The following is a 27,763-nucleotide window of genomic DNA, read 5'->3' on the forward strand; positions in this document are numbered from 1 at the left end:
GAGTGTGCCTCCAGCTCCCGCACAGACAAGAGGGAGCTACTTTCAGTCAGGTGTCCCAAATTACTAAAATGGGGTGCAGAAACTCCAGTACATGGGATTTGCCAAAGTTTTAGTGTTGGAGGCAGGCACAACCCTTATCCTTGTTGGACATCTGTTTGCTCATCTGTTAACAGAGCTAATAATATGTTCACTGCATAGATCTTACTAGAATTGCTGGATCTGAGATTGTGTGAGGAGGGTGATACACATGCTTGAGTTTCTGGGATAATAGGAAAGATTTGACCTTTTGTGGTCCCTTGCCCTGAAGATCCTCTTTTTGCCCTTCTAAAACTTGGGGCACTCAGGTGAAATACCCTGGGTCCTACAGACATCTATCATCTGGAGACATTACTTTCTGACTGTTCTCAGACCTGTGAATGAGACCATAGTATTCTGAATTCATATTTTCCTCTTGTTTTAAGGAGCTCTGTATAGTGTAGTTCTCACAGAATACCCAAGACTGGGTAATCTGTAAAGTAGATTCTTGTGATTCTGGAGGCTGAGACAATCAAGGTCAAGGGACCTATATATTTGGGGAAGGCCTTTGCTCATGTGTGATCTGTTGGTGGGAGGCAGGACAAGAAAGCAAGTGTGTGGACTTGAGGGAGAAAAGAGGCCAGACTCAGCTTATCAGGAACCCACTCCCAGACACAGTAATCCATTGCTGTGATAATCACATTAATGTGCCAGTTGAGCCTAGCCCTGGTGACTTCACCTCTCAGTGTCACTACTGAGGGAATTACATTTCTAATACAGGAACTTTGGGAGCCACACTCCTGCCTCACTTCTCCCTCAGGAATGAAGGTGGACTGCCTCTCTTGTATGTTAATTGAGGCTCTGGGCAAACAAGCAGCTGCTCATCTTCTCTGGGAGGCAAGCAATGGGATGTAAAAGTGAAGCTATGGACGGAGCTGAGCTCAAAGTAGGCAGCCCTGAGGTACATATGCAGCTCCTCATCACTACCTCAGTGAGGAAATGGGGCTTCTGAGAGTTTCTAGAGAAATCCAAAACCCCTTTTAAATAGCAGGAAGACATGCTTACAGCAAGGAAGGGAAATATTTTATGATTTATTTGAGGACACTGAACCCCACTTTTATGGCTATAATCTGTCTTCTGTGTTGAGTTGGCCACTGTTTACATTGGGGGGGTGTTGCACAGATTTTTAAGACCAGAACCCAGAATTCCCACTGCATACTAGAAGATAAAGAAGCAACAAAGAATGTCGGAAAAGCATCACCCAATGATTTTTTTCCTCATTCTACCAGAATAACAAGAAGAGCTTAAGGTGTTTCCTTGTGTTTTCACAATCTCCTATCTATCTATCTCCTATCTAGAGATCTAGAGATCTCTAGAAAGTTCTTTGAAATGGGGCAGTATTAAAATTTACTTTTTAAAAGATAAAAAAATAAAATCATAAAATAGCATCATTTGTTGAAGAGAATTGGAATGGGGGATCAGAACATATGGGCTAGGGTCATTTAAAGGGGTGAACCTTTTGAACCTCCCACAATTTAACAGCTAGTTGGGTGAGATCCATGTCTTTCAAATCACTCTACCTGGCATTCAATGTTCTGGGCCCACTAATGGGATGTAATGTAGCTGGGTGGCAATGAGTCTAGAACTTCTATGTCTACTTCAGCTAGAACACTCTACTTTGGCCTGTAATATAGCAGGAATTCCAAAATGGAATTTCACTTAAGGGATTAAGCCAATTGAAAAGTTTGGAAACTTCTGGATGAAATAGTCCTTAAGGTAGCATCACACTAACCTCTGTGACTTTCCTTGAGTCAAATCTTCTCAGGTCTCCAAAATGACCTGAAACCTTTTCTGTAACTTCTCCTAGACAAGGGTGACCAAGTTACTGCAGGAAGGCTTCTCCTCCTAAAATGGGACAGACTGCCACAGTTCAGTGGCCTTCATTTTGTTCAGAAGTGTGTCCCCAATGGAGGTGGAGGATGAATTGCCAAGTTTTTACCTAGCATTTCCATTTGTCTACCACAAATAAGGGCAAAGGAATTCCACTAAGAATAAAGATTCTAGTTACTCAGATACTCACTGGACCTCTGCAGACTTCTGATATTTTAGAAGTGAGGACATCCCAGGAGCTTGTGGAGGCTGAGAAAGTATCTTTGAGCTCAAAATCAACTCCTGCCCTTCATTGCTACAAGCCAGTGGGGAAGACAGTGGGGTTGGTGGTCAACAGCCCATTGTTCTTTAGGTTTGGGCATTTTAAATCTGTTTGTCATTGGCCTTTGTGTGATTCGAAACAGAAGGCATTTGCAGTAAAGGTTAAGTCTGCGTCTTTACATTCACAGGAGAGAGTGGGTGGCGAGGGTATCACATAATTTCTAAGGGTTGCCTCTTGCTACCCAGGGCAGCTGTTCTGAGCTTTCTTCCCATGCAAAGCAAGTAATGCTATTCAGATGGAAAGAAGAACCATATGTACTATGAAAAAGATCATGGGGCGAATGTGTGAGACAGGAATGAAGGCATCAGCTTAGATTCACCATCTAGGCCCTGGGAACATGTGTGCCCACTAAGAAGCCACTACTATCATTGCCACTGTGTCATGACATCAAAAAGCAGCTGCTCTTCTCTTCGGGTGCATCATTTGTTCCTCTTAATTAGGATTCAATATCCTGATATCCTGATCAAAAACATCTTATTCCTTACTGTACACTCATTACCAGAATTCTTGTTTTCCATAGTGAGGGATAGCGCGCGCGCGCGCGCGCGAGAGAGAGAGAGAGAGAGAGAGAGAGAGAGAGAGAGAGAGAGAGAGAGGAAAATGTAGAAGAGGTGGCCATGGTGGCACATGTTTATCATCCCAACACTCAAGAAGTAAAACAAAGGAGTTGTGAGTTCAACAACAGCCTGGACCACATAGCAAGACCTTACCTCATTCCCCCCAACAAACTAGGGAAAGTGTTAATTATACATTAGTAATTTTGGACATGTATCCAAAATTGTAAGTTGATTTATGAAGCTCTTTTCTTCTTGAACAGAGAGCTAGATGATGACTCCCAATCTCCCTGGTAGTTTGTGTAGCTGTGTGATAGGATCCTAACCAATGAACACGAGCAGAGACATGTTTCTATGCATGCTTCCCAGGATACCCTCCTGTGTTCCTTCCACCGGGCTACATTCAGGTTGATCACCCAGAATCATTGTGAGAGCCTTACGTTGAAAATGTCTGACTTGCAGAATCAAAGGAACTTAGACCCTGAATTATACCCTGGAGGAGAGGTGCTTTCTTAGACGTTTGAGGGGCAGGGAGGGAAAGGATGCATTTATTGTATAAAACCATTCTACTTATGAGGTTTATGTGTTTCTAGATGTCATTACCTTGACTATAGAATGTTATTAGGAAGAAGAATGGAAGCTGGATAATAAAACAATTAGCACATTTCTGTTCCCAAACAGGCAAAATCAATAAGGGAGGCCGGGATCAGGCTCCAGAGGATCCTAAATGCCTAGGTGTTTCATGATAAGCACACAATAAACATGAGATATTTTCCATCTCTGGTCACTGTGACATTGAGCAGAAGATTGGTGAAACCCTGTATTGAAGTTGCTTTACCCCTCAAGCCTGTGGGGCAAATGGAACCATGTCACTGGACAAAAGCTGAGCAGGTCAGGTGGATTCAGAAACCTTGGTACTCCCATATCTGAGAACAGTCAGTGTTTCATCTATTCCCCACCCAGTTCCTTTCCTGGAGCACGTGACCACAACATCCCACATCAAGATCGTGACCACTAGAATCATGATCACTAGTCACATAGCACAGAGCACAGAGTTCCCTATGCTAGTGAGATATCTAGATGGGCCCTGAGGATTCAGCTAATAAACTTCCCTTCCCAGACATTCCTTCCCACAAAAGGTATTTAATCTCTAGTCCACCCTGAGTAAGTCCTATGCATCCATTTTTTTACTGTCAATAAACAATTTGGACAAGCAAAGACTGTCTTCCAATGGGGGAAGTCTTCATCATACAGAGCTGCATAGCTTAAGCCTCCTGCAGAAGGCCTCTGGACACTCCAGACACTCACCCCCGAGCTAAGTCAGAGATTTTCCCTCCTCCTTGGCCCCCGAGCTTGTCACTAGCCTGCACAGGCCCCCTCATTCACGTATTCCCAGCTGCAACTGAACTTCTGGTAGTTTGGGAGACCCTGTAGTTTGGCAGCCTTAGCCTGCCCTGTTTCCCACCCTGGCTGGGGCCCCCATCTTAGGCTGCATACCCACACCCCTCCCCCAGTGGCAGTGAGGATAGGATGTAGCCTAGCACCCCCGTTTTGTCTGTCCAGAGGAGTTCACACACCCCAGTGGCAAGGTAAGACTCAGAATCACACAGGCCAATTTTCTCTTCTTCTGTGCCGTAGTTTGTTCTGTTAACCTGTTGCATGAATTAAAAGAGCTAGGACATTAATAAAGCACAATTCTGGGTGTGCCTGAGGAATCTTTACAGAGATGATTGTATCATGAGGCTTCAGATAAAGCCAATTCTAATCCACTGATGGAGTTGGAATCTGAATAGAGTCCTGGGAATGGGCAGAAGTGTGGGAGGAGGAGCTCGGCTGGAGGAAGAGGGTGTCAGGGCATACCTTCTATTGCAGCTATAAGCCTTGGCTCCTACTCTTTCCTTTTCTTTGTTTCTTGGCTACACAAGTGAGCAGACTTGCTTTTCCATGCACTGTCACTATGACATTTTGCAGACACAATAGGTCCAGCAACCATTGTCTGAAACCTTGAAAACTATCCATGAGCCCAAATACAATTTTTTTTCAAGCTGTTTCCATCAGGTTATTTGCCACAATAACAAAAGCTAAGACATTAGGCAAGCAGGAATGCCAACAATGGAGACCCATTTGAGTTAGCAATTTGGCAGTGATCTAATAAAAACGGAAGGGAATTACTTTTCAGCCCTCTCACTGATACTTTGGAATGTACCAGTTCCTGGGGGCTCATGGGCTCCCCACTTTCTTTCTTTCCCTTATTTCAGTCCTTAAACAGGCACTAGATATGGAGTTTGGAAAACTAGGTTTGAGTTCCATTTCTATCACAAGGAGTCACAGCTTTCTAAGGTCTCTTCTCTGGACAACAAAATGAAGATGCTGGGCTTAAGCCAATTTCTCTCCTCTTCTGCCATTTTTTGGGTTTTTAACAGAATGTAAACAATCAGATTCCCGGGGCCTGCACAATTCCATCTTGTACGGATTCATTGCTTCTCCATCCAGCTCAGTAAACTTGCCAACTGGCAGCATTACTAGGTTCCCCGGAGCATGGCCTTCTGAGGAATGACAGGGGAAGGAGGCCCGTCCATCTTAGGAGAACTTAAATTGGACACAGCCTTTCTTAGTTCTTGCTGTGGCCTAGAGAATTAGAAAATGGGCCAGTACTTATAAGTGTGCCCATTATACTGTGAGAGGAAGAGTGTTATAAAATAAATTCCACAAGGGCCATGAAAGCAAACCTCTGGGTTCCATCAAGTATGCAGGCGGCTGGATTCTGCCTGTAGAGGTTTTTGTGCTCTAAGAATTTCTTACTTCTACTCACTCTGATTTTATGAAGTGACATGGATAGACTCACAAGGGAGTACTGTGGGGCCTCGACTGCCGATTTAGAATGGGAGTGGAAGCCGGGGAGGTCCCTAACAACTCCCATAAGTCACATTACCTTTCAAGGCTGTCTGACCTAGCTTCGCATTGGTAGTGCTATGGGTTCTTCCAGCCAAGGAGAAAGGAATGGCCTAGGGGGCCCTCTGTGGCAGTCTTGGTTTGGAGCAAATAAATAGCTGTTTGTCTTCCAGTGCCTCAGCACCCAATTTTCTCTTGTGACTCTTATTCAATATCAACATCATCTTAGTTGTGTGTGTGTGTGTGTGGGTGTGCGTGCACGCGCGCGTGCTCATGCGTGTGAATCTGAGGTGAGCAAGGATCATGAAGGAGAACTTGAGGAGTATATACATTCTTGTCCAGTCTATGTTTTGCCATAGGTCTAGTGGCTCGAGGCTAAAACTCAAGGTATGCGGAGCCATGCTGCCTCTGAACCCTGTAGGGGAGGATATTACCTTCTTAGGTTCTGCTGGTTAGAAGCTGGGAGTTTCCTTGTCTTATGAACATATCCCTCCATTTCTGTCTTTATCATCATTTGGCATGCTCCTTGTGTGCTTCTATGTTCAAATTCCCCTCTTCTTATAAGGAAGGACACATGCCATCAAATTAGAGTCTGCCTAATCATGTATAACTTCATTTTAACTAGATTATATCTGCAGACTCTTTACTTCCAAAGAAGGTCATTGTAACAGATAAGTAGAGTTGGATTTGAACACATCTTTGGAGGGGGGAGTATAATCACACCCACTACAAGATGTTATCTATTTAAGTAATATTGTACCCTCAGTGAGGAGGGACCTGGTGATCTTTTTATTTTACATAGGCATTGTAGTACACTCTCTGTAGCCTACTGAGGAATCATCCAAAAGGAAAGCATGAAAAGTAAAAGGCAAAAATATCACTTGTTAACCGAGGTCCACAGAAACAACAATGAAAGTCCTTACCTATGTGAACAATTTTACAAAGTTGATGGGCTGATTAGAATCTTGTGATTGTGAGGACTTAGAATACTTCAGGTCAAGACCCCACATTATCTTAGGTTATTTTTTCCCTTAGTAGTCATTTAGCATCGAACTTTTGTATTGACTTAACATCCTTGCAACTATCAGATAAAAGCTTTGGAATGTATTACCTGAGCAGACCACTGGCTTCCACTAACCCCTAAGCTAAGGATATCATCAGATAGTGTGTGAGGCCTATAGCAGAAATTTTCCCCCTTGTTGTAGTATACCTACTTGATATTTCTCACCTCATGCCTTGATTTGTGAATTTTATTTTGTTTTGGAATTATAAAAACTTTATGAAATATGAAAATTTCTTATTGAAATGTATTATTTTGGACAGCACAAGTTCATATCTCTTGTTACAGCCACTCATATAGGGCTCAGAGCGCACCATGTCTTATGCCCTTTGAGGTAAGAGATGTGTTTTGCACCAGCACTCTACCTGGTTTTCTACCTTTTGCTGATGCAATTATAATTTGAAAAGGATGAGTAGATAGAACTTCTGTACAATGAAACTATGTAATGCTAAGACTGGAATGATGGACATGTTAGATGTTTGTCCAAACCCATAGAAAATGATGAACCAGGAATGAATTCTGATGCAAACTAAAGACTCTGAGCGATAAGGATGTGTTTAAATAGGATCTCAACAGTTGTAACAAACAATACCAACTCTGCTTGAGAGTGATGACGTTACGGGAGGCTACGTGTCCAATGGGAATAGGGTGAATGGAAGATCTCACTCCTTTTAGTGTTGTTGAGAACCTAAAGCGATCTAGAATGAAGTGTACTAAACAAACAACCAGGAGTAGAGGACTTGGCCTATGTGCCCATTCATTCATTTATTCACTCACTCACTCATACTTTCTAGTGTCCCATGGGTTGGTCCTGTTGGTTATTAAATTCTCCCAAGAACTTTGTGCCTCCTGAAGACAGGAGCCACATCTGAAGCACCTTGCTTCTCTGAGACACAGACTCAGCACTGTATAGACGGACTGAGTTCTCTATGTTTTGCTCAGGAAGATACTGACTTCACCTTCTTTCCATGTCTGTCCCTGTTGAACCTACCCAGAGACAGAGAGAGAGCCCAGCCTTGGCCCAGCTCTGTCAATAGGACCTGCAAGTTTGTGCAGTGGTGTTGGCTCCAAGAAGCTACGAAGGGACAGTGCCAATGCCATAGTGATGTGGTTTGGCCATGGCAGCTCTGCCTGCCCATAAAAGTCCAGATACAGCAAAGCTGAGGATTCTGTTGGTGGCAGCAACTTTAGCTCTCTGTAGCCCACAGTGACTTACAAGAGTCTTGACAACTCTGGCCATCATGCAGTAACAGAACAGGCATCATAAAGAATTCTACTTACAAAAGAAAAGCCAACATTTCTGACAGTGTACAGAGAACTGGACAGAACTCCTGCCCCTTACTAGGGACAGTGAGACCCTTGAAAAGGTAATGTATAGGACAAGCTAATTAGATGGCCCCAATATGGCGGCCCAGCTGGAGGCCACATCATTTACTTTAGAAGAATTTTCTCTTCTCTCAGCTTTGCTCATGTTTTAACCAATTTCCTGATTTTTTTTCACTTTCCAGAGACTGAAGGGGTGTTGGCATAATATGCTCCCCACAGCTCATTTTAGATTTGTCCAGTTGAATTCAACAAATATTTATTGAGTAAAATAAGCCCTACACATGTTATATGGAGATGACACAGAGAAGCCAGACGCTGTTTTTGCTCCCGGGGGCTTTATGATTTGCTGGGAATAGAGGTAGAGTAAAACACGCACACATGTCTTTCTGTCTGTCTGTCTGTCTCTGTCTCTGTCTCTCTGTCTCTGTCTGTCTCTGTCTCTGTCTCTCTGTCTCTCTCTCTCTCTCTCATACACACACCACCACCACCAGCATCAGCATCAGCATCAGCATCATCATCATCATCAGCAGCAGCAGCAGCAGCAGCAGCAACAGCAGCAGCAGCAGCAGCATTCCTGATCTGGGATGCTCAGAGGCTCCCAGCTCTCTTGACTAAGAGTCTCAACTCTTGGCTTGGGATTCTGACTGTATTGCACATGCTGTGCGATCTCCGATTGCTTCTGATGCCTAATGACTCTTACCATGTGGGCTCTTTCACAAAACGAAAACAGTTAAGTGACAGATTTAGAGTTAGAGCTCTTTGGAGTAGAAGACTCTTTAAAAGCTGCTATCATTTTGGAGGATATTCAGGTCACATATTTCTCCCACTCTGCAAACATATGAACTGAGCAGATGCCTGAGGTGGAGCATGATTGAGAAGCGCGTGATCTTATTATTGGACTTAGTGACCTGGGAACGCATAGAAATGAGAAGATTTTACTCCCGGTTTTTTAAAACTCCAGTTTCTATTTCTAGCTCCTCCTCAGGGGTGGAGCCCCACTCGTGTTACAGACCAGAGGATATGTGGCCCTGCAGCGTACACTCTCGAGGATGGTCTTCTCAGTACAAATCCCCATACAGTACTGTCTGCACCCTGATCGCTAGGCACATTCCTACTGGAGCTGGCTGACTGTATCAAGTTGGTACAGGACCAGACTGTTCTCGTGAAGCAACATTATCCCCTCCCCCATGCACAGCCTGGCTCTGTTCACACGTTTCATTTTCTCTCCTGGGCCTCCTTGCGAATCCTGTGTTGATCCTACTTTCTCTCTCACCTGTTGACTAGCACATTCCTTCCCCACCCAGATTTCTCACTCTGCTGCACCACCCCCCTTTTCCTTATCTGTATCTTACTGCCTACATGGTTGCTCTTGATACAAAATCTTTGATTTTTGTTTGTAGGGCATTTGAAGGATTTAAAGATGCCAGTTTATCCTTTTCTAGATTACAGCCAAGGCCCCTTTGAGTGTTTAAAGGCAGCCCCCCATCTTACTTATGCTACCGTAGACCCTGCCACTTCTCTCCTTGGCCTCAAGAGGCACTCTCTATCAAAGCTTTCTTCTGTGTTCCCCGGACTGGATGCTCAGAGGGGCCTGACTGGCAGGCAACAACAAAGGGACAGATCCCAACCCTCCCTGCCTCACACAGCTTTCGGCAGTTGAATTTTCACTCTTCTTGTTTTGTAAGCTTTAAACAACAGAACCGTGGTGACCCAAGGAAATGACAAAGGTTTCATGACACCTTTTCAAGGGTTTGGCTTCGTTCCTTTTTTAATGAAAAAAAAAAAAAGTGTGTGTTTGGTTGGTTGGAAAATGTTAAGAGAAGAAAAGTTCTATATTTGACAGCACAGGAACCCAATGCTGCAGGCATATTTCAGGAATGAAAGCGCCGAACAAGGCCTTGCTATTTGAATACAGCTTTGAGCTTTATTTTAACTTGCCTGTCCTTCAGGATCCCCATCTATGAAATGGACACCTACCTACTTCAAAAGGCTCTTGTGAAAAATGAATGTACAGAACATATATTTACCATATATTTGTATTTGGGTGAATATATACATATATGTATATACATACACACATATATATGTTTATCAACATAACTATTTTACATAGAAAGACATTCATAGAAATATAGGACCTCAGGTTTTGTGGCATTTACTATGATAAATTATTTATTACTAGGTCACTATTATGTATAATATTCAGCTGTCGTTTTGGTATAATATTGTTTATTATCAACTATTTGCTATTTTCAAATCTCTACAAACTCTTTGGGGATGACATTAAAATTGCTGTGCTGTGCCCTTCATAAAGGTCAAATGAGGTGCGATCAGGCTGTACAATATAAATTGATTCCTGAACCCCTTATGAATGCCAGATATGGGTGCTCTGGCAGCCTCACTGAGCTTAGAGTTCAGTGTGCCTCACCCCTACTTTTGTAATAGCAAATGAGTGTGAATGGTGTCAATACTTTTCTTTAGGAAGTCAGGGGAGAGGCTGATGCCTTAGTGGCTATGACACTTTGGGTAAGTCAGCTCACTGGTCTCTAATTGGTTTGTTTGAGCCAGATGCCAGAGAGGCTATACCAGTAAAGGAGTTCTTAGAATCTAAGGTCCTAGAGAGTACCACCAAATTCAAATGGCAGATGCCATATCTGTCTTTCTGGTTCTATGCCAGATCTTAGTGATGACGTTAGGGGCCCTACTCCAGCATGAAGCTGGTTGGTCCCGAGAACACATGCATGGGGAAGCTAAAGAGAATACTTTCATCATAAGCCCTGGATCAGCAAGTCTTATCACCAGCAGTGAGACCTTGCCATCCAATGAATGGTAGTGGAGATTACCCAGTATACAGGCTAATGGGTGGATAAGAAAGGTCTGTATGGCACTAGTAAAAATTTACTCTTTTGTCTGCAAAATATAATAAATTAAAAAATCTGATTGATAGATGAATGGAGACATATTTTCCTGAAAGGAGTGGACAGGAAGTGAATGTCTTCCATGGATATACCACTTCATTTCTTGGGCCTCATCTGTATGATGAAGCTGACAGTGGCTGGACTACATGCGTTCCAGGGCACTTTTTAGCTCCAACATTCTACAAGTTCATTATTTCCTTTCTTCTAGGTACCCCTGGCTAGCAGCCCAGACTAAAAATGGTCTCTATGAAGGATTACTTTACCTACTTTCTTACAGGGCTTTTCATTCATCTTCATTTTCTGGTTCAGGATAAATGTATGCTCTCAGCTACTTAGAAAACTCTCTTCCTTGATTTTTCTTCTTAAGTATCGAAATAAATGAAATCTGGTATGTGAAGTGCTTAGCACAATGTCTGACTCATAATAACGTACTCACACATATGTGTGTACAGTTTTCTAATACTTCATCCTTTAATTTTTTTTCTCCAGTCTAAATATCCATGTCACTTAAAAGACTTTATTTTGTAAAATCCAGGGTCATTTACTTTGTTCTTTTTAAGAGAAGGTTTATTGTGGTTTCTCCAAGCAGCTCATATAGTCAAGAACACTGCAGTATGGGTCCCAGTCGCTAAAAGCTATTCAAAACCAAATCAGGTACTCAAAAGGACAAAGATTTTGCCTTCAGATTGCTGCACAAAGGCCTTAGGAATCTGTGTTTTCTGGAGATCCAGCCCTGACTCAATTCAAATGGGTTTATGATGTTGGGCTGCTGACCTTGTTGGGTCAGAACCTAACTCTGAGTTGACACCTTCCAACAGTGCTATTTCATAGGAGAAGACACAGATTTATCTCAAGTGAGCTTGCACCTCTGATTCTAAGCTCTCCTCATGTTGATAGAAAATGTGGTGTGGTCCAGATGAACAGCAGGGAAATCAGGATGTTCTTGCTAACCCTTTGTGAGGCTACTGAAATCCCAATACACACTCTCAGGGGTTTAGACCCAAGTGCAGATTCTTGTTCTCATTTTTTTTTTCAGAAGAGGAAGCATGGACTCGAGGGGCCATAAATGAATGATAAGGGCAAGGACTACTAGCTGACTAGCTTTGGGGACAGTAGCAGTTCCTAATTAGAACAGGATGGTTTGTAGACGTCTTAAAGGTGCTTCAGGTGACCTGGGAAGGCTAAGATAAAGCTAGCCTCAATCCAGAAACCTCCCTTCCCTTATTTCAGAAGCCCACAGAAAGCACCTATTCCTTATATCTTGTGATGATTTGCTGTTCACTGTCAGCTTGCTAGCATGGAAGTGAATCTTTGGGGTCTCTAAAGGCATCTCCAGAAAGGTTTAACTGAGCTTGGAAGACCTACCCTAAATGTGGGTGGCACCATCCAATGTCCCAGGGTCCTAAAACTTACAAAAAGGAAAAAAATCAAGCTGAACATCAGCATTCATCTGTCTCTGATTCCTAGTGCAATATGAGCAGCTGCCTCATGCTCCTGCCACCATAACAGACTACCAAGCTGTAGTAAATCAACCTCACCCTAACTTACCTATGCCAGGCACTTTGTCACAGCTTCAAGAAAAGTACAGAATATAAATTTGTTATAAGGCTTTCTACTTAGTCATGTAGTAATATAGAAAATCCCATGGCAGCGATAGCCATGTGCTTTCACTTCTTCGACATCTCCAAGGAGGAGAAAAGGATCTTCTTCTTTTTTTTTTTTTTTTTCGGAGCTGGGGACCGAACCCAGGGCCTTGCGCTTCCTAGGCAAGCGCTCTAACCACTGAGCTAAATCCCCAGCCCCGAAAAGGATCTTCTAAGGCCAATATTCCTGCTTGAGTTTTGTAGCATCAGATCTTCTACCTCATCCTACACCTACAGCTTTGAGAGACGAAGAGGGGAGGGTGATGGAGGAAGTTGAGAATAGCATGAAGGGCTTGCCTTTTGAGGGAATAAGAGACCAGAGCTTAAAAACATAATAAAATAAAAATAATATAGGATAGGAACCTAAAAATAAGAGTAAAGAAGTCTTCTGCTAAAGAATGATAGATAAAAAGATGAAAAGAGATATACATATTAGCACTCTCACAGAAAGCTCAATGTAGAGTCAGCATGCCAGTGGGTGTTGGTGATACTGTTGTGAAAATTGGAAAAATGTTCCTTTGGCCATTCTGGTGCCTCTGGCAAAATTTGTTCCATATTTGTGGCACTTGAGCTAAAATAGTGGCCGACCCTTGCTTCAAAGGGTAATAACTTCTAACCCTGATCCAGATTGCTCAGTGAGACAGATGCCCGGTGGCTGAAGGATTAGCAGGATTTTCAGCTCGCTTGCCTTGGGGAGAGGAAAGAAGGGCAGAAGAAGTAAGAAGACTGACCAAAAGGTGAGAGATCAGAAGAATGGATTTGCTCAGTCTTCCCTTCATTTACCTACTCAACAAGGATATAATGAGTTGATTCTGGGTATTGGTCATTTCCGGGAATCATCATCTCCATTTACCACCCCCCCCAAAAAAAAATCCCCTCATGCTATATTTTTTCTATTTTATAAAAGAAAACACAGGAGCTCAGAGTGCAATTCTTAAGGTAAAAAAGAGAAGGCTTAAATTCTGTTCTGCCGGATTCAAAACCTTGCTGCTTGCTATAAAACATGCTATGGAGGAACTGAAAATGACTAGGATATAAAATGTTCTTAAGTGGCAATATTTATGAAGCATGTTTGTGTGAAGCAGGTGCTGTTCTAGATTATGAGAGTCTGACTCAGGCCAGGGCCCTGCCCTCTGGGAGAGGAAATGTGGTAGAAGATTGAACAAAGAATAAACGGAGACATGGGCTATAAAATGTTGACTGGTGCTGAGGGCAATGGTGGAAAATACGGCTTGGGGAGGTCTTGGGGAGTTGGTGGCACTGCTGACCATTAAGAGAGACCTGACTGAGGAATGGTGCTCCTGCATTGAGGGATGAAGATGAGGCTTATGCAGGCAGATGTTTATACTCTGTTCATATATCTGTTGAGCTCTGACTGTGTTGTTTGATACTCTCTCAAGCCCTCATCTGTTGCCCCAGTTGGCCAGTGCAATGACTTGAAAAGCAGATGGCATCAGAATGCTTTCTTAATGAAGGACTGGGATGTGGAGAGAGGTATGAGTGGGCAGGACTGCATAGCTTATCAGTGGCTTCCCGGAAACTTAAATTCAGGTCCACTCACCTCAGACCTACCCTACTGTTTTGCCTCTCACAGAGGTGTTCTTGCAGAATCTGACAAGAGTACCCAAAGCCAAAATCATAGCTAAGCAAGAGGCAAGCAGGAAGCTGGGAAATCTGTAAAGGACATTGATTTAAAAAGTCAAGAACAACCTAAGGTAAGAACATGGGCAAGATCCATCCAATACTCTCTGTGGCTGGATCTGTACAGATGTCTTAAGAGGAGGATAGGACCATTGGGATTGTTATTGAATACATGAGGGAACTGAAAACAGCCTTTTCTTACACAGTCTAAGTTCTGGAGTGAAAAATCCATCTGGGGATGTAGTTATTTGGTAGAGCAACTTGCCTAATACCTGCTAGGGCCAGGATCCCCCAAAGCAAGGATCTGACCCTTAGCCTCCCACTGCAGAAGCCATGCTTCCCCCAGGAAGCATGGAACTTACTCTTCTCACATGTGGTGAAAGTGCTGAAGGAATTGTGAACATGGCCATAGCAAGGGAAAGATTCAGCTGCTGGAACTCGGGCTAAGAAACCGGGAAGGCTGGGGGATCACAGAACGATGCCAATAATTCACAATGGCCCCCTTGGTCTTTGCTCCTCATCCCTGCATGGTATTTGTGCTGCTGTAAAAACAAAACAAACAAAACAAAAATGTACCCAAGACTGTTTCAGTTCAGTTACTTGTTTTCTTGCTGTGATAAAATACCACAGTCAAAGCACTCTATAGAGGAAAGCGTTTATTTGGCTTGTGGTAACAGAGGGAGAGTCCACAATGGCATGGCAGTAAGTGGCCAGAGCAGGAAGCAGGATGATCACATTGATTATCAACACAAAGGAAACAGACAAAATTAGAAGTTGGATAAAGCTAGAAACCATCATAGCGCACCCTTAAAAACATCCCCTTCACCACGGCTCTACATCCTAAAAGTTCCATAACCTCCCTAAATAGCCCATCAACTGAGGATTAAGTGTTGAAATAAACGAGCCTGTGTGGAGGGTACAACATTTTTCGACTCAAACTACCACAGACTGGGTATAATTTATAAATATAGTCATGGACTGCAAAATTGTCATTGTTGGATCAATACAGGACAGTGATTCTCTAAGATTATATTGCCTGGTGACAATGTAGCTATCTTAGCTAGTGTAAACCCACTCTATAGTATTCACACAATGATGAAATGGCCCAATTATGCATTTCTCAGAAATTAGCCCTGTCATTAAATTACACACAACTGTAATAGAAGTGTGTTGCTCTCCTTTCTGGAGGCTAAAGTTCAAGGTCACTCTTCCAAAGATTCAATGTCTGATGAAGATCTTGGTCTCTTTTTTCTAGGATGGCACATGGTTGTGCCCCTGGCAGAACCAGGCAGAAGTGGCTGATGTTTAAAGGGGGCTTAGTTAGTTCCCTCAATCTCCTTATTAGATACCTAATCCCATTTCTGCTTTGCTTGGGGTTGGTGCTCTGTAACCGAAAAGCTGACCTCTTCATAGTGTTGTGTGGAGAATGGTTACTAAGTGTCAATTTCAGTGCTGAAAGGGACCTGGACCTACCAATCACAGAAGCTCTTTGTGCTCCTGGTGAGTAGCTTAGACTACAAAGCAAAAGGAGAAGAGCCAAAAAGGGAGAGGGTCTAGTGCCTCTCCTGGGTGAGAGTCTGTCTGGGGGAAAGGTGGGGCAAGGACTTAAAGTTTTTATAGTGGCTAATGCAGAAAAGCGGCCCTCTATTTCTCATTCACAGGTCACAGGAAATGAAAACTAGAACACTAAAAACAAAAACCCAAAGAATAAGAGGCTTGGAGGGGAGGAAACCATACGCAGAGTAGACAATGAGGGGTGGGTGTAGATTTGTTGACAGGCTGCCTAGCTGTGAGGAGGTCCTGGAACAGGAGTGACACCTATCCCGGGTCCACACCATTGCCCTTATCTGCAGCAAGAGGAGGCCGCCAATCTAATCCTCTGCTGCACTGAAGGCAGACATCTGCTTTGCTCTCACTAATTTAGTGTAGGAAGCCTGGCTTGCTCTCGGGTATAGATAACAATTCCTAGCTGGCAGGCAGGCTGGGGAGCCGGGAGCTCAGCTGCATCCCTCCTTAGCTAGCATTCCATCACCCAGCAGTCCTCCCTCCCCAGGCAGGCTGCAGCTGGCCAGGCCCCATGCACAGAAGCTTGAGGTACCAGGGGGAAGGGCAGGGTTAGTGACTCAGGGAGATGGTGCATACTTGCTCTCACAGACACAGGACTGCAGTTCCCAGAACAGACTCTGCTCAGAACTGTCTGAGCCAGCTCTGCCCTCAGAGGAACCAGATGAACTGGGAGGGAGGAGGTGTTCCAGGCTGCACATGCTGGAAGCCTGGAGGGAGAGAGGTTTGTTGTACATTAATGGCCACTCTGGGAATTGCTGTCCTCTTGTAGGTAAGCACTCCACAAAGGGCTTTGGAGCCCCCTATGCTGGCAGGTCCTGAGCACAGTGTCCTTTCATCTGGAAACCAAAAACCAAACAAGGTCCATAACTAATATGGACTCTAGGACTACTCTCTCACTCTCTCTGTACTTCTCCTATGGGGACCCAGCAGTGGGTACCCTTTTTTTTTACTGGACTGTTTTCTACAAGTCCCAGTGAAAGTTTGAGGTCTCTGTACTTATCCCCAGTGGAATGAGAAAGAAAACAATTAGTTTTCTGTCTTGAAGCCTAGTTCATTCCTCAGTTCTGCTCTTATACTCATGTTTTTTTTTCATCTTTATTAACTTGAGTATTTCTTATTTACATTTCGATTGTTATTCCCCTTTCCAGTTTCCTGGCCAACATCCCCCTAACCCCTCCCCTTCCCCTTCTCTATGGATGTTCCCCTCCCCATCCTCCCCCCGTTACCGCCCTCCCCCCAACAATCATGTTCACTGGGGGTTCAGTCTTGGCAGGACCAAGGGCTTCCCCTTCCACTGGTGCTCTTACTAGACTATTCATTGCTACATATGCAGTTGGAGTCCAGGGTCAGTCCATGTACAGTCTTTGGGTAGTGGCTTAATCCCTGGAAGCTCTGGTTGGTTGTTCATATGGGGTCTCAAGCCCCTTCAAGCTCTTTCAGTCCTTTCTAAGATTCCTTCAACGGGGGTTCTGTTCTCAGTTCAGTGGTTTAATGATGACATTTGCCTATGTATTTGCTGTTATACTCATGTTTTAAATGACAGTTCTGAGGTTGCTGTTCCTCATCCCAAATAGAGTTTGGATTTTCCAGGAACCTTGAAAGGTTTAAAGTTAAGCTGTGATTGAGTGTGGCAGTATATAACTATGATCCCAATATTTGGGAAGCTGAAGGAAGAGGATCATGGTTTGGAGGCCAGCCTGAGGTACATATAGAGATGCCATCCTAAAAGACAAAAGGGATAAAGTGGTTGCTCAAATAAACACCACCACAAATTAGCTTTAATGGAGCAGAGATTTACTATTAGTAAAGGAGCAGAGATTACTCAACTTACTGGGATTCAGAGCCCTGCTGACAGTTAGCATCTAAGATAGAATTGTCTGGAGCCTTTTTCCTGTCCTTGATTCTACTTCCTTCTGGGTAATTGTGAATGGAATCACTTTATAAAGCCAGAGAAATGACTACAGTTAACTCTAGGTCCACATGGTTCCTTTTGGTAAGCTCTTAGAGAACAATTCTTCCTGAACATCTAAGATTCTGTTTGGCTATGTTTGGGGCATGTGCTCAGTCTTGAATCCAGCTTTAGATGTATTCTGCAGGCAAAGTAATAGATCTACAGTCTATTGCAATGGCATCAAAGTAAATGAAGGATTTTGGACAAGGGTCTTTTCCATCTGCTGCCTAAACACAACAGCATATCCTACCCTTTCCTGGAGTTGGCAGTGTTTGGAGCTGTCCAACAGTGTTCTTTCTCTGTTCTGTCAAACCTCCCCTCACTCTCCTAGATTCTATCAACTCAGTGCTATTTTGAAAAATCCCGAGGCATTTTCTACAGTTCTTTCCCTAGCCAGTATCTGGCTGTAGCTCCAGCCTTTCTGTCTCTATAGCCAGCAGCTGTCCCTTCAGAGTTCTCTCCAGACATTATCCTCATCATGCAATGAGGTCACCAAGTCCTGCTGAGTCAGGCTGGGACAGAGCCCAAGTGCAGTCTTAGCATTCAGGACCTTCTCTGCCTCATTGTGGGGGTGAGCATTTGAGCCACATTGTCCTTATGGAAAGCTATAAAAATTCATCCCTCTACTTTCAAGATCCTGAAATAGTTTCTTGTAAACACAACTTACAATGATTAGGCCAATCCGACTTACCTCATCTGAGTTGAAAGTGAATGAGTGAGCCATTTTCTCCAATACCTAAATGTCCCTACAATGTCTTAACAAGTGGCCATTCTTCTTGAGTTGTACCATGTTTAGAAGTCTCCATTATTGGGCAACTCTTTATGTTGGCAACTTGCCTTTCATCACTTTTCTTCAATCAGAGGACAAGAGCAAAATGAAGAGTAAGTTCCTTATGCTAAAGGTCTGAGAGTCCAAGAGAAGTTTCTTCTGCATGGTCTGAATGTGTGACTCTTGATTATCTGTACTGTGGATACTGAGAAACCATGGACTCGCAGTCATTACAAAGGTAGCACCTATCCATGTATGTCCATGGCCAGGGTCTGTGGCATGAGACTATACATAAGGACTCAGAGATTGTAGACACTGTGCACTCTCATCTCTCATGCCCCAAGATGGGATCAGGCTGCCTCATTGCCTTAGAGGAATTGCTTATTTCCTGGCCATTGAGTTCCCTACCTATATAATGTTACCTTCAACCTTCTACCTGCAGAATGTGGGATGGCTGGTCTTCTATAATCAGGGGAAAAGGTGCAGGCATAACCAGAATTTTCTTCCCAGTGATGGGGCAAGATGTAGAGCCATTTTAAGATGGCATGAGGTATGCAGGATCCCTCACTTTTCCTGTGAGGAAAAAGTTGTGGAGCAACAGACACAAAAGAGAAAATTCCTACTCTTCTCTCCTCCCTCTATTTCTGTCTTTTTTTTTTTTTTTGCTCTTTCCCTCTTCTATAACATCCTCTATATCCTGGTCCCACAGAATCCCACAGGACTTGAAATACTCCCTGAAGTCAAACATTGTCTTGGCTCTCAAGGAATTTATGTCCTCATAGGAGAAGGACAAGTATTTATAATCATTTATCACTATGACCATGTAAACACAAGATCTTGGAAAAGATATTACATAGAAAAGAGGAAGACTCTCTTCTCCCACTTGGGTGGTAATCACATAGACTGTCCAAGAGCTAAGTTTTCTTATCCCTTTTGTCTCATGTTTACAACAAGCTGTTTACTTCTAGTTCATAACACTGCAGGGATAATTATGGTTGGCCTTGGTTACCCTTGAAACTAAGAGCTTTCATTGCCTACTCTATATTTACCACGCTCCAAAGTGGAACCCTCAGTTTTCCCCATTCTTTTTTGAAAAGTCATAGCTATAGCTTCTTACTTCTGTGTCTACCCCTAAGGTCCAAAAATGTAGACCTTAGAACTTTCTGGAATGTTGGCTGTGGCATGGCTTTTCTTTAGGAAGGCAAGCCATGGTGATAAGATATCCTATGGTCCCAGATACCGGAGGTAGCTGGGTACCAAGGGTCATGCTCTATTTGTTGTGGATGCCTAGGTGGAGAATTACAATATAGAGAGGGGTTTGCCAGCTGGAATACTGGCCTTTGAGTCCCAGTTTCCAGAGAGGACAGTGTAACAGAGGAGCCTCATCTGTAAGAAGGACCAGACAATAAGGAACAAGTAATTGAGCTCAGCCCAATATTAAGTTTAATATACTTAGGCTACTCATATGAGACAACAACGTTCACTTCCATAGATATTTCCTGGGTATAAACCATGTTAGCCACAAGGATGAAAGAAACATAAAAGTTGACCCAGATCTTAAGAGTTGAGATCCTGTCTGCAATCTTCTTAGCTCTCTTTTCTGTTGATGGTCTCCACTCAGCAGCCATTATGTATAGGCAAATGGGTTTGAATCTATATACCCAACACTGGCACACAATATGAGCTCTAGACCTATTCCAGCCAGCATCTAGACAGCTTGAAGCTTGGACTTTCTTCAAACTCAACATATCCCAGACTAACTCATCAATCTCATTTCATTGACACCCTTCCCAAACCTGTCTATCTTCCAAAGTTTGGTATTCTTATATCTAAGATGATTTACTCTCTCTTTCTTAAATGTTCCGCTCTTCTTTCAGACAACTCTGATCTCATGTTTTCCATGCATGGACTGTAGAGAGCAACAGAAGATAAGTTTCGGAACCCAAATTCATTAAGGTCCAGATTAATGACCATTTCCTGGTTGACAACCTCATCATCCTTCCCAGATGGCAGGACTCCCTCCTCCCATCCCCACAAAATTTAATGTGAAACTCTCTTATCCTTTCTGTACCCTACTCCATTCAAATCCGAGTTTCCAATATCTTTGCTGTCCTAAAATAGTCCCATTTTTTAAAGCATTTGGCAAATTTACATGCAGTAGAAACAATTACTCTACTTTCAATGGCCCCTGTTCTAAACTGACTAGTGCTTCCTGGTGGCTTTCTCTTCTGACAGTCATTGATCACTGATTATGTGTTTTTGCAGATGCCATACACTTGCTCAGTTGCTCTGTGTATGCTAGAGTCCTTACAGAGCTGTACGTGTACTCCAGAGTAAAGAGAAAGTGCCTCTCACTTAGGATGACTTTAGAGTCAAACACACATGCTTTCAGTTTGAGAGTCTACCCTTACAGCCCCAGTGACTGTTAGAAAGCTAGTTAACTTGTGTGGCCCCGGCCTCCTCATTTGTAAATGGCAGGTAATACTTACCCTGGAAGGTTCACAGTCCTCTCTCTTTACCCCTTGAGTGTGCCACGCCTTCAGCTTCTGTGTCTTACTTGCCCTTAGATGAGATAACTCTCATTCTTCTAGTCTCAGCTCAGATCTATGCTCCATTGACAGTCTGCAGCCCTCTGGTCAAGTTAGTTTCTTGCCTGTGTTGTCCTTTATTACATTGCCTCTGCCTCTTCTCGGCATCAGCCTCTGAACTGCCTGGTCTCTGCCTTTTCTCTCCACTTTGAGAAACTGCAGACTCCATAGAAATAGAGACTGTGGTTTGCAAAACATCAAGTCCCATCTTTGCTCTTCCTCATTCCTTTAAATCCCAAGATTTCTTAAAGCGAGCTATATTAGGTCAGGAATTTGTAACTGAAATTTTGAAGAAAACGCCCCCATCTTACTTGGTTCTCATTAGCTGGCATTGCAGGAGTTCAGCTCGCCAAATTGCTGGCTCCACTCTAGTACTGTATTAGGCTCCGGGCAAAGCTCTGCTTTAGGTGTAGAAATTAAATAATGTGTCCTCTGAATTGTTACTAATACCCAGTACTTTCCAATTTCATGAGATTCACAACTAGTTTTTGTATCTGTGAAACGGCCCAAATCTCTAAGAGAATGTATTTTCTTAGGAGATTTCCAAAAGCACTAGCAATCCCCACAATTTATTTGGCTCATACGGTTGTAAATATTTTATTTAAAGCTCAGCCACATGCAAATCCATTGACCTATGCAATTTATTGAGAATACCAACAACGATCACTTGTACGTATTAACTTGTATTTACTTTAAATGTTGCTACTTCTAAAGGGGCATAAAAGTTAATTCCAGAAGAAGAAGCTCCAGGGTCCATGGCCAATGGCTCAGCCTCCTGATTTGCACTAGCTTTGTTATCCTGGACAAGTAATTTTATCCCTTTCTGCCTCAGTTCCCCAGTCTAAAGGATGTAATTGGTGCCTTTGCATTATAGGATTAAATATATGAGTTAAATGAGATATTATCTGTAAGGATTAGCAGCAATGCTTGGCACTTGGTATAAGTGCTGTATAAAGTTAGCTATTATTATGTGTTGTGGGTAAATTAAATATAAGAAAAGCATTTGGATGAGACAGGATTTAAATTTCCTGTCAGCTCTGTGTCGCTCTGACCCTTCAGCGTTCCTATTCAGTAGGGAGGGGGCAGCATTACCCATGTTTTGCAAACAGTGGAATTGAGCCACAGAGAAGCAGAGCATGAGTGGCAGCTGAAAACTAAGACCAGCTTTGTAGGCATAAGTTCCAAAGCTGTTTCCAGGTGGCTGAATGACTGGGCAGTTAACAGCAAGTGTAAGGCAGCTTTTGCAAGTCTGAACAGAGACCTCCTTTGCCTCTTTTCTGTCAACTTTCTCCATGGATACCAACAAAGTCAGTCCTGTCTCTGTGTCTGAGATAACATCAGGTTAATGTCTCCTTGCCTGTTTTCTTTAGCTTTCCAAAAACCCACATTATGGGGTTGAGTGGAGCATCAGCTGATGTCTTCTTCCTTTCTTACAAAGCCTGCCTCTTTAGGTAGGCAATCCTTGTTCTTGAATTGGGCTGGAGATGTATACTTAGCTCTCACTTGACTGTCAGTTGAGTTTTTTGGATTTATTTGGGGGTTTTAAACCACTTGAGACCCTCACAACTAAACTTGTTCCAAAACATTTATCCTAAAGACATCCCACCCCCCTGTCCCCAATACCATATACTATTTTCCTACTGCAACCACAGGAAAAGGATCTGCAGGAGGCCCTGATTGTCCCTCTGTCTTCCTATCTGCTTACCAGAGGGAAGTCTCTGTCTCCATCCAGGACTGTTTGGCTCTGTAGAAAAAACAGCCTGCAAGAGTTTGTGGGTGCGGGGCGATGCCTGTGCCTGAACTCAGGCTGCTCAAGAGAACCAAAGACGCGTTGCTTTTCTGTCCACTAGGGGGCTACTTGTAGAAGACTGGGGAAAACAGCTTAAAAAAATATGCTGCTGAAATTTCAGTAAGAGGGGAAAAGAGAGAGCTTGTGAGAGACAGCAGAGCGGTCCCAGACTTCCTCATCTCGTTCACGTCAGAGGCAGGAACGGACTGTGCTAAGGCTGTTGGCTCAACACGCAGAGACAGAGCCGAACAGCCTCAGAGACAGGGAAAGAAGAAGACCTCCCTAACCCAAGAAATTACCACGAGTGGAGTAAAGCCATCTGACTTTTTGGTCTTATTTTGGTTGCCTCTTCTCTCCTTCTACTGGTAGACCTACCTACCAGCTGCCGTTTCGTTTCTTTCGTGAAGCCTTCTCTCTGCCTCTCAGTAAAAAGAGGAAGGGAAGAGAGGGAGAGAGGTGGGCGCTCTAGGTGAGCGCATCAGCTGGCTCCAGCTCGAACAGACAAGAATTCTCTGCCTAGGAAGCTGCTCTCGCTCTCCGGCTACCCACCCCCCAACCTGGGTAAGTCCGGAGGAGTACTGCGCTCCTCTGTTTCCTTGCTAGCGAGATTTCAGCACCACGGAGAGCGATTAGATGCATGTCTGTTCTTCAAGCCATCTGGCTATAAGGTTACATCTCTTTAGGCTGCTGGTAAAGCTGGCTTCTGCTTAGGGAGAAAAGAAAGGAGAAAGGCGCAAAACTGTGTCTACCGAATTAGAGGGGGATGTGGACCTTGGCCTTGGGAGTGAGCCTGAGCAAATGTATGTGTGTGCACTGTTGCATAAGACAGGTGAGGTCGGAGCTAGCAGGCTTGTAATTGTGCTAGTCTCAGTGTGAGGCTGTCCTTTATATATGTAGCTGAGAGGGAGGGTTTGGGGAAAAGAGTCCTGGATTTTCTTTAATTAACTCTTTCATAGCCAGGCATAGGTGGTGGAAAGTGTTACAGGGCAAGCCCGGGGGATAGGAGTGGAGGTAGAGTTAAAAGTTGTGCTTCCAGGAGGGAGCTTGGAGAGCCAGTATTTTAAAATGCCATTTCCTCCCAGGATTACCTGGATTCTTGCTGTGGTAACAGCCTATCCTGACCCTTTTCTTCCTTTCCTGGTTCATGGTGGGCAGGTGCAACAGGTTAGCCCCAGGCTGGGGGTAAATTTGGGGCTGAGGTCTCTAATTTCATGCTTCAAGGCAAATACTCAGCCTGGCAAGGGCTGGCTGATTAGAACTACACTACATTTGTAAGCAGGCAGGGAATACCATCCACTTTTCTGTTATCCTTGTTCAGAAAGAGGAAACAAGTCTATTCTCCCCTATTTCCTGGGGGCATTTGTCAATGACAAACAACCCAGAGGAAAGGGTTTGTCTTCACTTGTCTAGAGAGTCAGGAGAAAACACAGACTGGCCCAAAAGTGAAAGTCTCTCCTCTAACTCCCACCCAGGGACTCGGGGGGCTCCACAGATGGGATACTAAACATTACTAAATTCTATTGTGCTCTCTCTCTCTCTCTCTCTCTCTCTCTCTCTCTCTCTCTGCCTCTCTGTCTCTATCTTTTTCTCCTCCCTCTCCTCCATCCCCCATCTCTCTCTCTAAATACTTTCAATAAGTTACTTCTACCTATCTTGTTTTTTTCCTTAGAGATACTACATGCCTGCCCTTATGTCCCCAGTTCTATTTAAGCCTACTGCATGTAGCTACTCAACAAGTGGCCTTGGGGGCTTTCTTCAATCACCAAAGTTTCCTTGGAATCAGTATCCCAAGAGGGTTGTGCAGCTTCTTGCAAGATAAAGCCTCAACTTGGTTGGCTCCTAACCCTTTGAGGTTCCACCCACCCTTTACCTAATGGAGTTGGGAGGGGTGGGTATGTGGAGTTAGTCACTGACCTCCTTCCTGAGTTGTTTTATGTTATGTATTTAATTCAAAATCCTGGGCTTTTCTCCAAGATGAGGAAAGTCTCTCCACTTTGGATTGTGGGAACCTCCTAGGTGGGAGATACAGTTCTGAAAGAAAGAGTCCCATCTTCCTTCTCACCACCCTCACCCTGTGCCTATTAACATCAGATCTAGAAACTTCAGTGTGACTTTAAAATGAATGGCAGAGAGTAGATTGTAGAGATAGAAAGAGAGATGTCAGAGGTTGTAATGGTAGAAAAAGGTTGAAACATGCAACTTTAGAGAATCAGAAACCGACAGAGATTCATTCATACTCCAGCCTTTCCTTCACACACCCCCCCCCCAGTTTGTATCAGCAGGTGGATGGATTTCTGTGTCACATGGCCCTGAATGCTTAAAAAAGCTGTGCCCTTGCCGCAGAGCCTCTCTTAAAGATGCCATTTGTTACAGATGTCACAATTATCTTATTAATGCTCCTAAATTCTCTCGGAAAAAGTGGCCCGTAACATTACTGGGTCCATTTTTAAGCAGAAAAGCCAAGCACTGGATGGCAAAAGCAGAAGCAGAACTTCTGATGTTCTAATCTCCTCACCTGTAAGTGCAGAAGCGCTCATGTGGGACAGTGAGAACATGCCACCCCGCCACCCCGCAGATGCATATGTACAAGCAAAGCTTGTTAGTACATTCACTGTGAAACTGTGGGCTCTCCCTGGGAAAGAATGAGAATCAACCAGACATCTTACCATGCTGGTGATGCCCAGAAACCAAGTAAAGAGCTCTCTGTGCTTATGGTGACAAAAGTCCCTGGGCTTCCAGCCTCCAGGATGAACTGAAGTCGTATATCCAGTGTTCACATTCCCTTTACCTCAGAATGCCAGATAGAGGCCCTTTTCCTAGAGCCCATTGCCATAGATGTAAAAGTTTGGAATGTTTGTTGGTTTTCCTGACATGAGACCCTTCATGGGACCACCTTCATTGAATCCTGGGTGGTTTGGGATGGAGGAGGATGACCAAGGACCAGGAACCACTTAAAGGAGTGGAGAATGGCACAAACCCACTATATACAAAAAGCCTCTACTTTCCCAGAAGCCTCTTCTCTCACACCTGCCAGGATTCTGGAGAGAAGGTTACTGTATACTCACATCTGTCTTTCCCTTATTGAACAAAAGAAATTTTGCTAGGCTGCTTCTGAGACGTAGAGAAGTAAGACATGCTAGGAAAAGATGTAGGGAAGGATAAAGCCAGAATCCTGCTTTATTCTCTGTATATATCACTATACATGATCGTTTTCTACCTCAAATGTGTAACCATTCCTTTTTATAATTGAGATATGATTTGTGTGCAACAAAATGGACAGAAGGTAACTACTTGGATTAGAGGTTTTTGAAACTGTGTCAAATGAATATTTGACTTTTACCCCAAATAAAATATACAAAAGTTCCTGCCTGCTTCTTTCCAATCAACCTTTTTCTTCCACAATCCCTTTGCTTGTTCAATGCTACCATCACAGCTCAAGTGGCTGCACTGTGCAATAGAAATATGCTGATTGCACTACATGGTAAATGTGTTATGTGGATCTCGCGCTTCCAGGTGGACATCTCAGGCTCTAAGTTTACTGATTCTAGATGGATGGCGGGAAAGGGGAGGGGAGGGTATGTTCTACATCTCAGCTTCTTGTCACGGTGGTAGAAAATAGTCATTTCAATTGTGTATATGGAAGGCAACAATTAGGTCCAAATAGAAGACCCTGCAAGCTTCTGCCTTTGAGATAATTTGAGTTCATTTGATGGTACTACTCAGGAATATGAGATGGGAATCATTATTAAACACATAGAATTAAGTTTTAGGTTTCTAGCCATGAGTGACTTTGACTGGTCTCCCAAAAATGAGCTGAGGGAAGAGTACCCATATGAGCTTAGTAGAGACAGAAAAGAAAGCTAGTTCACAGTGAAAGCCTTATACCATGAAATCCAGTTTCATTCACAAAGACCTGGGTGGGGTATGTGCATTTATCCTCATTATTTAAGAGTGGCTTTAAAACCAGAAACTATGTTGGCCTCATGTACCTATATCTATCCAGTTCTATCCAGCGACACTCCACCCAACTTGTTTCCATCTGTGGCTTCTTGCACCAGTAATAAGTGCAGTTTCCCATTCATTGTTAAGAAATGATGGAGTCCTCAGAAGCTTTGTGGTGACTTTGTTAAATATTTTTGTTTGTGCAGATCTCCCCCAACACCTCTCTCTCTCTCTCTCTCTCTCTCTCTCTCTCTCTCTCTCTCTCTCTCTCTCTCTGTCTGTCTCTCTGTCTCTCTCTGTTTCTCTCTCTCTGTCTCTCTCTCTGTTTCTCTCTCTCTCTCTGTCTGTCTCTCTGTCTCTCTGTCTCTCTCTCTCTCTGTTTCTCTCTCTCTCTCTCTCTCTGTGTGTGTGTGTGTGTAGTATCATGTATCTTGGCATCTTGCTAATTCTCTTTATTCTATCTCTACTCTAAGGACAACTGGTTAGAGTTGAGGCACTGTACACAATCGAACCTGAGGTCTTCAACTAAGAAGTTTCTGCCAGATCAATCAGCATATGAGAGTCCTCAAAATTTGTCTGTGTGGGTCATAGATCCATTTACATGGTCAGTAAATAGCTAAGCCCTCTGCCTCCCTTATTTGAAAATTTGTCCTTTTGAATTCACCTTCCCAAAGAATATATCAAGCCAGCTCTTCTACAGAAAGGGTCCTGGGTCATCTCTCTCAAATGATATCCCACAATGGACAGTGTAAGTTGCTAAGCTATACAGTATGAAGACCTAAAAGATGGCCAAAGGGCAGACTCCCTAAATATAGGTAGAAGTTTGTGCAAAATTTCAAAAAGTGAATGATGTCCCCAAAGGCACTTGGAGTGGATGACCTGGCAGAAGTCATCACT

General features: G+C 43.5%; 1 protein-coding gene and 1 long non-coding RNA gene across 4 annotated transcripts in view; one reads left to right on the forward strand and one right to left on the reverse strand.

The window, feature by feature from the left end:
* Positions 1–21,341, reverse strand: part of LOC148001716 (uncharacterized) — a 61,006-nt gene extending 39,665 nt beyond the window's left edge. Inside the window, exon 1 of the long non-coding RNA XR_015635569.1 lies at positions 21,037–21,341. This is a non-coding gene — a long non-coding RNA (uncharacterized LOC148001716). The remainder of the gene's footprint in view (positions 1–21,036) is intronic.
* A 1,705-nt stretch (positions 21,342–23,046) lies between these two features.
* The window catches only part of Tnr (tenascin R), a 420,945-nt gene continuing 416,228 nt past the window's right edge, over positions 23,047–27,763 (forward strand). For all 3 annotated transcript variants that reach the window (XM_087580076.1, XM_087580075.1, XM_087580077.1), the window contains exon 1: positions 23,047–23,485. The gene's annotated coding sequence lies outside the window, so the exon portion shown is untranslated. The remainder of the gene's footprint in view (positions 23,486–27,763) is intronic.

This window comes from Rattus norvegicus, chromosome 13 (genome assembly GCF_021556685.1).
Source record: "Rattus norvegicus strain SHRSP/BbbUtx chromosome 13, alternate assembly SHRSP_T2T, whole genome shotgun sequence".
Lineage (NCBI taxonomy): Eukaryota > Metazoa > Chordata > Mammalia > Rodentia > Muridae > Rattus > Rattus norvegicus.